Source organism: Triticum aestivum, chromosome 3A (assembly GCF_018294505.1).
Source record: "Triticum aestivum cultivar Chinese Spring chromosome 3A, IWGSC CS RefSeq v2.1, whole genome shotgun sequence".
In the NCBI taxonomy this organism is placed as follows: domain Eukaryota; kingdom Viridiplantae; phylum Streptophyta; class Magnoliopsida; order Poales; family Poaceae; genus Triticum; species Triticum aestivum.
The window spans coordinates 505,886,780-505,897,793 of record NC_057800.1 but is presented as its reverse complement, the minus strand read 5'-3'; positions in this window follow the sequence as shown (position 1 = coordinate 505,897,793).

Below are 11,014 nucleotides of genomic sequence, written 5' to 3'. Positions count from 1 at the left end.
AGGCCGGCCCGTTTGACTTGGTAAAAAGGTAACAGGCCGGCCCACAGAAAGCCTGTTAACGGCCTGTTCATATATAGCCCATTTACGACCCGCTAACTCATAGCCCGTTACGGCCTATCGGAATTAAGCCCAGTAGCTTCATCTGGGACGTCCAATATGATTCCAGCCCGTTGTAACTTCCGGCCCATGTATGGCCCATGATGTCTTTCAGCCCATACTAGGCCATTTGTAACTCTTGGCCCATTAACGGCCCGTGGTGAATCTGGCCCGCAATGAATAGTGTATCGCTTTATACCCATTAACGGCCCATTATTCCATTGGGCCGTTTCCAACCTGTGTTATCTTCGGCCTTCTCAGGGCCCATTTATTCTTGGGCTTATTTCAAGCATTTGGTTACTTACGGCCCGTTACTGGCCTTTTCTGCTTGTGGGCCAAATTCAGCCCGTGGTTACAATCGGCCCGTTAATCCGTTGGGCCGTTTTCATAGTGTCATAAAATACGGCCGATTAACGATGGCCCGCTATGGTTGGCCCATGAACAGATGATTCCAAATCTAGCCCGTTTACAGCCCATAACGCGGTCTGTTATTGGCCCATGTTTGCCGATCGATCATACGGCTCGTAGAAGGCCCATTGATGCTACGGCCCGTAGAGGGCCCATTGTTTCTACGGCCCTTAGAAGGAAATTATTTCCACGACCCATAGGAGGCCCATGGTAACTAAACTACAGTAAATATGTAGCCCATGGTTATTGTGGCCTAGTTTTAAAAAATAGGTTATTGCGGCCACTAGCAAACCGCGGAAAAAGAACTGCACTGACTACAAGCAAACAAATAAACAAGACAAAAAGGAAATAAATAAGCAAGCAACTTACGCTAGGCTATCACGGCTATTACACATATTACATCCACTGGGCATTAAAGTTCGCCACCAGTGCAAATATAGGGAACAAAGCTGCATATGATATACACTGGTTGTCAAAGTTGGCAACCAGTGCAAATAAACGCCGTAGCAAAACAAGTCCAGAACTGAAACCACTTCAGAAGAGCTCAAGAAACAATATCCTGGGTACCCATAATGCTGGCAAGATGCTTAGCAAACTTATTAACTTTCTCTTGTTTGGCGCTTAAATCCTCTAGCGTTTGCTGTTGCACTAGAAAGTATGCATTTGAATTCTGCAGGGACATCCTCAGTCCTTCAGCTTCCTATCGCAGCACATCTGATCGATGTCTTTCAACTTGAAGTTGAGACTCAAGAAGACGAATTGATTCAGGCAACGAGTTCGAAGAGCTTGTGCCAGTAGTAGTGGCCAATAACTCGAACACTACATCAAGACAAGACTTTTGGGTTCTTTCACTATCGTCAAGATAGTATTTATCAGCTTTCTTGGAGACCAACAGGGATGTCTCACTATCTTGAACCTTATCTGCATTACTTCCTTTACCATTGCATAATGGGGTACTGTTCTCCAATATTTTGTCCGCATTCTAAAACAGAAACAGGCAGACACATCACAGGTTTACCATGTTGTATATGAAACTCATATAGGTAAATCGGTTCAGTGTTAAAGTGGACAGGATAATAGCATGAAACAAATATATATCTATGTACCATGGTCACTTTATGTTTTATATAATTCTAGTTTTTGTTGCCAAATCAAGATAGAGACACAGTTCAAATAATATTTGTTCAAGATAAAGAAGAATAGACAGAATATAAGTGTGGGAAAATATAGAGCAATAACAACACTTGTAATGTGCATGACATGAGAACATAACTGTGTATTCAATTGAAACTGAAATCAACATAGAGCAAGTTACAACAGCAAACCAATTAAAGAAACAGGTTTAAAACATACCTGCGCCATTGGAGTTTCAATTCCATCCTTCAAATTTGAAAATAGTTGGTATGAGTAAATACAGTGATGCAAGAGCAAATTAAGGAGTATGAACCATAGCTACAAAACCTGACCTGAGAACAATTCTTATTCTCCTTTAAGCATTGAGTTGGGATTCAGAGTGGTGGTCTTCGTGCTTTGGGCACTGCAGTTCCCTTACTAACTGCTCGTGTTTGGGTGCTCTATGGTGGAGATGGTGCTGTGTCAACTGGAATTGGGTTACTATCTACTAGAGTTGGGGTTATAAGGGGTGTAGCCGGTTCTCTGTCCAACTGGGTAAGGGTACAATCTGCGAGAGTTTGGGTTATGTGTAGTGGGGCTGGTTCTTGGGCAAGTACAACCATGGTTCTATCTACATCAACTGGTAGCACTATCTTTTCTGAAGACCGTGTTGTTACTCCCTTAGATACTGCCATCACCCTCTCCAATTCAAATGGCTGATAAAAAAGAAAAGTAATTGAATGTACACACATTGTATGATAGACATGTGCAATGGATAGTGGGGAATAAAAGAGGGCATGAAATAATTCACATTTATGTTGTCTAACCAAACAGGATAGCATGACACGATTTCACATATATGATGGCTAACTAAACAGGATAGCATAACAAAATTTTACATTATGATGGCTAACTAAAAAAGATGGGAAGACATAATTCAAAATATGATGACTATGTAAACAGGATGACATGATATAACTATATAATGTGTTTATTAAATAGGTTGGCATGCCATAATTCACATACATGTCGCCTATGGAAACATGATAGCATGATATAATTCGCAGATATAATGACATAATTCAAAATATGATGACTGTAAACACTAAACATGATGAGATGATATAACTATATGATGTCTTTATTAAATGGGTTGCCATGCCATAATTCAGTGTAAACATGATGGCATGATATAATTCAAATATATGATTTATATAGTAAGCAAGTAAGCAGATGGAAATCCATATATGATGTAAAAACTAAGCAATGCAAGACAACATGCATGACATGGGTAATATAACCCTACCAAGTTTGAGCATAGACCTCAGGGAGGAAATAGGACTGATCATCAGTCTCTGAATCCTCCTTTGAGGAGCTCTTTGTAACCGGCAAGATGTCTGCTTCAGCAGGTAGCATTGTCTGCTCTGAATACCCTGTTTTCACTCCAGATACTTCCATCACTGCTTCAACTGGCTGATGCACATGAAGATTAGTTGAATATACAAACGTTGCCGACAAATGGAACACGTAATACAAAAAAATGATAGCATGATATAATTCACATACATGATGATTGGTTAAACAGCATGGCATTGCATAATTCACATATATAATGCCTTTGCAACAAGATATCATTGCATAATTCAGATATATAATGACTTGCAACAAGATGGCAATGCATAATTCACATATATGGTAATTAGACACTAAACAGGTGGCATGCACACAAAGCATGCCTAAACTAATCAACTGACATATCAATGCAAGACACCATATGCATGATATGAGCAACATAACCTTGCCAAGTTAGAGCAAACACCTCGGGGGGGGGGGGGATAGGACTGGTCATCTGTCTCTGAATCCTCCCCCGAGGAGCTATCTGTAACCAGTGAGATATGCGCTTCATCAGATAGCATAGTCTACTCTAAAGACCTTGTTTTCACTCCAGAATTTTCCATCACCGTGTCAAATGGCTGATGCACACGAAGAGTAGTTGAATGTACTAACATTGTTGACAAATGTAATACGTACCAAAAAAGGATGGCCTAATATAATTCACATATAAGATGACTGGCTAAGCAGGATGGCATTGCAAAATTCACATATATGATGCCTGGCTAAACAAGATGGCGTTGCATAATTCACATAAATGATGAATAAATGGCATTCACACAAAGCATGTCTAAACTAAGAAGATGACATATTCGATGTATAAGGTAAGCAATGCAAGGCACCATATGCATGATATAACCAACATCAGCATGCCAAGTTAGAGCCGAGACCTCAGGGGGTAAATAGGAGTGGTCTTCTTCTTCTGAATCCCCCTCAGAACAGATATCTTCCCCTCGATTACAATCCGAAATGGGTGGAGGGGGGCTGCCTTTGTGCCTACCATGGAGCGACTCGGCATGAAATTTTATTACTACGCAAGGCTCGTCTCTTTTGCTCTACATGTTCAGTTCCATTGTGTACAATAACTGACATGCATAGGAATAAAACATAGTGAGATTATGTAAGGAGTGCATGCAGAAATCCAGAGTGATGGTAGCAACCTGTGGATAGACCCAAAACCAATGATAGCATACAGATAATGGCTTCAGTTAAAAAATACAGATAATGGCTTCTTTACTGTTTGTTTCACACCCAACATGAAACTCATAGTAGACACCAGAGATTATCTATATAGTAGATATATGCTATTGATTGCGGCCCCGATATGTACCCCACAACCATTTAAAAACTCAAGTTTGACCATTAGTTTGGAGCTGACTCAGAGTCTAATCGGTGAACATGATGATAAAGTAGCATGTAATATTAAGCGATGCATAACGTAAGCAGACACGAAAGAGTGCGACCTCTCTTGCGGACCCGTGTAGTCCTCGAGGTCATCTGCTCAGTTGATGATGGTAACGCAGTTGTCATGGCTGCCCACGGTGGGGAAGAAGATCTGAGGTGGTGAAAGACAGTATGGAGGCCTGATCCCTACTATGCTGGACCCTTCTATCGTTGGAGCAGCTGAGCTGGGGTGGACGACGGTGCAAGAGGAGTGGGACAAACCACACAAGGTTTTCTTTGAAAACTATCTATAAGAGAAGTAATTCTGTAAGGGCTCGTTTGAATTGGAGGATTCTAACAATGCAGGGATAGGAAATGCACGTGCAAAATAGAGAATTTAAAAACACAGGATTTCTGCCAATCTGGGTGTTTGGTTCACAAGAATTGGAAGATCACAGGATGCAAAGAAGCATGGTGAGATTAAGTCAAACCACAAGAAAATGTACGGTTATAATGCTGTTATGCTACTATCTCTTAATCTTGTGCTTCATGAATAGGAATTTGAAAAGGAGGACAAGTGGATATTAAAATTCCTACGGTTTTTCTTGCAAGGAGACACTAAAGGAATAAATCCTATAGTTTTCCTTTGCTCCATTCCTTTGAACCAAATGCATGAATAGTAGTACCATAGGAAACTTTCCAATTCCTATGTTTTTCCTTCACTTTTCCTTTCAAGCACTGGCAATTCTAGTAGGCAGGCTTGAGCAAGGAAAAGCCTACACTCAAAAAATGTTTTTGTGCTACTTCTACTACTTTGGACACATGCCACTGCCCTACTAGCTCAACTCCCAAGCCCATCGACAAATGCACAGCTCAAACATGCAGAGATAAATAATGATGGCATTCAAGAGAGTCCATCACGGATAGCTAAGTTGCCTGGTACCTCGCTGCTTGTCATATAGTAGGATAAAATAATTGTATTTCACATTACTACGTGTGTTCAGTGGACAATATATATAACATGTAGAGTAAAAAAGAGATGCAACAAGTGTACAACCTCTTTGGCGAAGCCATGTCAATCTCAGCGTGATTGGGTTGGTCGGTGAGGATGCTCCGGCTGACTTGGCTGTCAGAGGAGGGGAAGAAGATCTTAGGCATCTAGAGATGGAGCCCGGGGTACTGCTTCGCTATGATGGAGGGTTTCGTCGTTGGAGCAGCTCCGGTGAGTTGTACGACGCTGAGGCTGAAGCAGAACAAGAGAGACAACGTTAACCTGAGTGGAATTCTAATAGCATCTCCAATAGATGACGTAAAATACATAACCACAAAGTGCTAGATGTAAAATAGATCAGCCGCTCATCTCTGAACTTAACCATCGAAACTGAATTTACTGTCGAAACTGAACTTAACTGTCGAAACTGAATTTTCCTTTGAAACTGAATTTTGCTGTCGAAACTGAATTTTACTGTCAAAACTGAACGCACTAGTAGCAGAAAAGTAGAAGCAGCAACGCGTGCGAGAGCCGGGGCAGCTGGTCGTGTAGCAGCATTAGTCGACTGACACCACCGGCCAAACCACCGCTCCCGCCGCCCCGCCCGCCCCGAAACCACTCCCCACCGTCGGTCCGCCGCCACCCCGGCCATCCCTCTAGGCCCCCCATGCCGAGCTTTTTCTCTAGCAATCCCCACGCCACCGTCCCACCACCATCGGCAACCATCGCCCCACCCTGAACCCTAAGATAGATAGTGGGGTACCTCTCTGGCGAGCCCCCTCCCCGCTGCGGCTGGTTCTTCCTTCACTCCGGCGAGCTCCCACCCCCTGAAAATCGACTAACCCAAAAGTTGATTCAGTCGGCTGAAGTGTAGCCAAATTAGAGCAGCATCACAATAAAGAGCAGCAGCGCGAGCAAGATCAAGAGGAATAGCAAGAGCAGACCAGGCAGGGGACCGAGAGCAAGAGCAGAGCAGCAGAGCAAGAGAGAGCTAAAGTAGCAGCAGCTCCTACTGATGTGGACGTCACCGCCGAGGGAGCGACGCTGTGGAGGAAGTGGCCGGCGATGCCGCCGTGGATGGAGCCGCGCCATGTCGGCTCGGGACCGAGCACCGGCAGCATTGTGAGATCGAATCAAGAAGAAAATGCGGCGATTAGTGTACAACCTCTTTGGTGGCGCCAATTAGGCCTCAGCTTCATCCAAGGAAATGGTGATGATGTTGCTCTTCCGGTGGTGCAGGTGAAGACGGTGGTGTGGGAATGGAGGTGGCATGAAAGACGAGGGGAACGTCGAGGCAGCTCCTTGGGGGTGGAGGACGGGGTGGCTGAACCGGCGGGACGACAAGATCGATGATGGATCCTCATCCAGTACGGTGGATGAGGGACGTCGAGGTGTTGATGTGGACGACATCGTCGGGGAAGAGGCTCCGGCTAGGTGGCAGATGGAGGTGGGTGTGGGGCTTCGTGGGTTTTCACGGCCTCGGTGTTCCGATGGGTGGGCTGATGGATGGGAGTGGGGAACCATGGCTTAGGGATGTGCTTGTCCGAAATGTGGGGTAAGTTACAAAAGTACCCCCACTGATTTGTGCTAGATGGTTCTTTTAGTTCAGGTGTATCATGGGCATTTCACGTGTCGGGATTTCACAGGAGGTGGGAGTTTTCCCGCGCGTTGTAATTTTGGGGTAGCAAGGCGCGGGTTGAGATGGAGGGAGTTTTCAGAGCACAACGAGACAAATATATATCTTAAATATTTTGAGGTAACAAGGCACGGGTTGAAATTTCCGGCGATGAAAAAACAAAAAGAAATCAATTCGCACCACACAAGAGAGTCTAGTCCTGTGTACTGTACCAAATCAATTCACACTACAATTGCCATTCAGAACTTTGAATGCATGTTATGTTCAATTAAAATATTTCGCTACGTGTATAATGCATGCAACCCCCTACTCAAATGAATGTTTTAGTGCATTCCAAACGTATATACTACCACTTCAATGTGAACTAAATTTGAATTCATTTCTCTATTTGAATGAGATCCGCAAAAATGATTGTTGTGAAGTCAAACCATTTGAATTCACTTCTCTATTTTAATAAGATCTAGAATCATCATTATTGTCAAGTTAAACCATCATTTGTGTATTATCTTCACAGCACACCACATGATTATTGTCGAGTTAGATATGAACTATGTTATGTCCAATTAAATTTTTTTGCTGGCTGTATAATGCATGTAACCTACTCATACCAACATTTTAGTGCATTCCAAATGTCTATACTACCGATGCAATTCGAACTAAGTTTCAATATGTTTCTCTATTTGAATAAGAATCTACAAGCCTGATTGTTGCCAACTTAAACCATCATTCGTGTATGTGTACTATATGAACTCGAACTCGATTTTTTGAATCCACTTTATGTTGACTTCAAATCACAGTACATTTCAAGCTCTGGCTAGATCTTCATAATCTAAACCATGTCTCATGTGTATAATGTGTTTATCACATAATGTACGGTGCCCCGCCCCTACTCCTACAAGTATTTAGATGTGAGTTGCAAATGCCACACATTACAACAAATTCAAATAAAATGTGAGATTGTTCGATATATAGTATTGTTTAGATTGTTCGATACTTAGTTGTAAGCTACAAACGCCACACATTATCACAAATTCAAACAAAATGTGAGATTGTTCAATGCATAGTATGGTTTAGATTGTTCGACATTTAGCCGTGAGTTGCAAACGCCATGCATTATCACGTTATGGTATAACATGTGCAAAACCACAGCACGCGTATTACCGCTATATTCATGCATGCATATGTTTATAACACTATGATATCCTATTCAAATATATGAATCCACTTTCATATCAAATTATCATCTTTGTTAGTCTCTTACACCCACACAATCCTCTAACCTTTGTAGCTAGCACTAACTTTCTCTCATGCATGCACACACCCTCCTCGTCGTCCCCCTCCCCCAGCATTCTATCCGTCGCACACATTTATTTTTTTCTTTAGGTCGTTCTCCCACAGTCTCCACAACTCCTTTCCGACACACACCGATCGATAAACCTCTCCAGCGATGTCTGCCTACAACATACACATGCACCTTCCATGTCCTCCTTTTTGTGCACATGCCTCGTGTCTCTCAAACGGTCCCACACACGTGTAAACTCTCGCCCCTCTTTTCATCGATCTCACAATCGCACACTCCTCCCCCTATCTAGCTAGTAGCTCGGCCTCTCACACCACCTCCTAGCTCCATTCTCTCTGTATATCCGTCTCGCTGGGCCTTATTTGCCTCTAACAAATGGATGTACACCAACCAATCTCCCGCTATACATATAGCTAGCTAGGTCCTTATAACTCGTTTTCCCCCAAGCGTTGATCGATCTACCTCATTAGTTATGTATCTCCCTTCCTCTGACAAACAACAATTGATCTACCGATCTAGTTAGGTTTGCTTACCAAACACATAGTTCCCCTTCATCATCCATGCATGCGTCCTGACACATCTATCACGCACAGGCACACACAGAAACACATCCCCACTCTTATTAATAATATTGCAGTTCTACCCTCAGTTTGTCTAGTAGGCCTCTCCCACCATCTTCGAGAAGCAACTTGATCATTCATCCAACACTCTACCCCTCTCCCTCCCTCTCTCTCTCCTCTCTCTCTCTCTCTCTGTCCCAACCTATTTCCCGTCCTTCAGTTATGTATGGATGTTGACTGATCTCCCTCAAGACATAGCTGGGTCTCTCCTTCTCAACACATATACGAGTCGTTCTACCTCTCTAGTTAGGCCTCTACCTCCCCCTCCTCCCCCCACACACATCGATACATCGAGTGCTCTAGTCATGTCTCCCTATCACACACAAACTTGCCCTGAACCCTCTGATGTTCTGATAGGTCAGTCGCCCTATATCTTTGACTTGCACACACACAATTTCGATGGCTCTCTTCATCGATCTTGCACCCACCCACTTGATCCTTTCTTCAACTCTATCGATATCTATGACCCCTCCCTCTCTTCTCGTGGATCCACTAGTAGAAAAAGGTTCAAATGTGAAGCACATTAGTGCCGGTTTGAATTTGAGCCAGCACTAATGTGACCATTAGTGCCGGTTCCAACGGCTAGGCGGGCGGGCATCATTAGTACTGGTTCGTGGGCAACCTTTAGTACCGGTTCATGCCACGAACTGGTACTAATGAGGCCAGTGCGGCTGTGGTCAGGTTGGGGCCCCCACGAAGACCTTTAGTACCGATTCATGGCATGAACCGGTACTAGAGCTTCGTAGTAAGCTGATTTTTAGTCCCACCTCGCCAAGAGAGAGGCAGTATGAGCGGTTTATAAGCCGTGAGTGCAGAGACAATGACGAAGAGGTGCAATGCTCACCTGCACGTTGATTAGCTTCAAGTCTTTCGGAATAGCATAGATTGCACTGAGCTATGTGCAGTGCAGTCTACACTATTCCGAAAGGCTTGAAGCAAATTAACCAGCATTGCACCTCTTTTCTATTTTTAATAACTTATTTGAACTCCGGACTTCATGCGTTCAGTATGCAGCATTCAAAGTGAAGTCATGAATTTCCAACATGTTCTGACATCATTTGCTATTTTTCAGTCATTTACCGAATTGTTTAAAGAGCTAAATGACCGTGAAATTGAAAATCACTACAAAATGAACCGTGAAAATGTTGAAATTTAGCATGGTATCATCATTTCACCTGCATAGCATGTGCGAAAGAGTAGAGAGGGTCACGACAAAAACTGGACACACTTCATGTACAAACAGGACAATCTCTTTCGGAGTATCAGGGTTTCGGACGAGAACTCATCTGTTACACGGGCACTTCAATGTTTTTTAAACTTATTTGAACTCCGGACTTCTTTTGTGTTTAGTATGCAGCATTCAAAGCGACGTCATCAATTTCCAACATGTTCTGACATCATTTGTTGTTTTTCAGTCATGTACCTAATTGTTTAGAGAGCTAAATGACCGTGAAATTGAAAATCACTACAAAATGAACTGTGAAAATGTTGAAACTTGGCATGGTATCATCATTTCACCCACATATCATGAGCTAAAGAGTAGAGAGGGTCACGACAAAAACTGGACACACTTCGTGTACAAACTGGACAATCTCTTTCGGAGTATCAGGGTTTCGAACGAGAACTCATCTGTTACACGGGCACTTCAATGTTTTCTAAACTTATTTGAACTCCGGACTTCTTTTGTGTTCAGTATGCAGCATTCAAAGAGACGTCATCAATTTTTCCAACATGTTCTGACATCATTTGTTGTTTTTCAGTCATTTACCGAATTGTTTAGAGAGCTAAATGACCGTGAAATTGAAAATCACTACAAAATGAACTGTGAAAATGTTGAAACTTGGCATGATATCATCATTTCACCCGCATAGCATGCGCGAAAGAGTAGAGAGGGTCACGGCAAAAACTGGACGCACTTCGTGTACAAACCGGACAATCTCTTTCGGAGTATCAGGGTTTCGGACGAGAACACATCTGTTACATGCGCACTTCAATGTTTTTTAAAATTATTTGAACTCCAGACTTCTTTTGTGTTCAGTATGCAGCATTCATAGCGACGTCATCAATTTCCAACA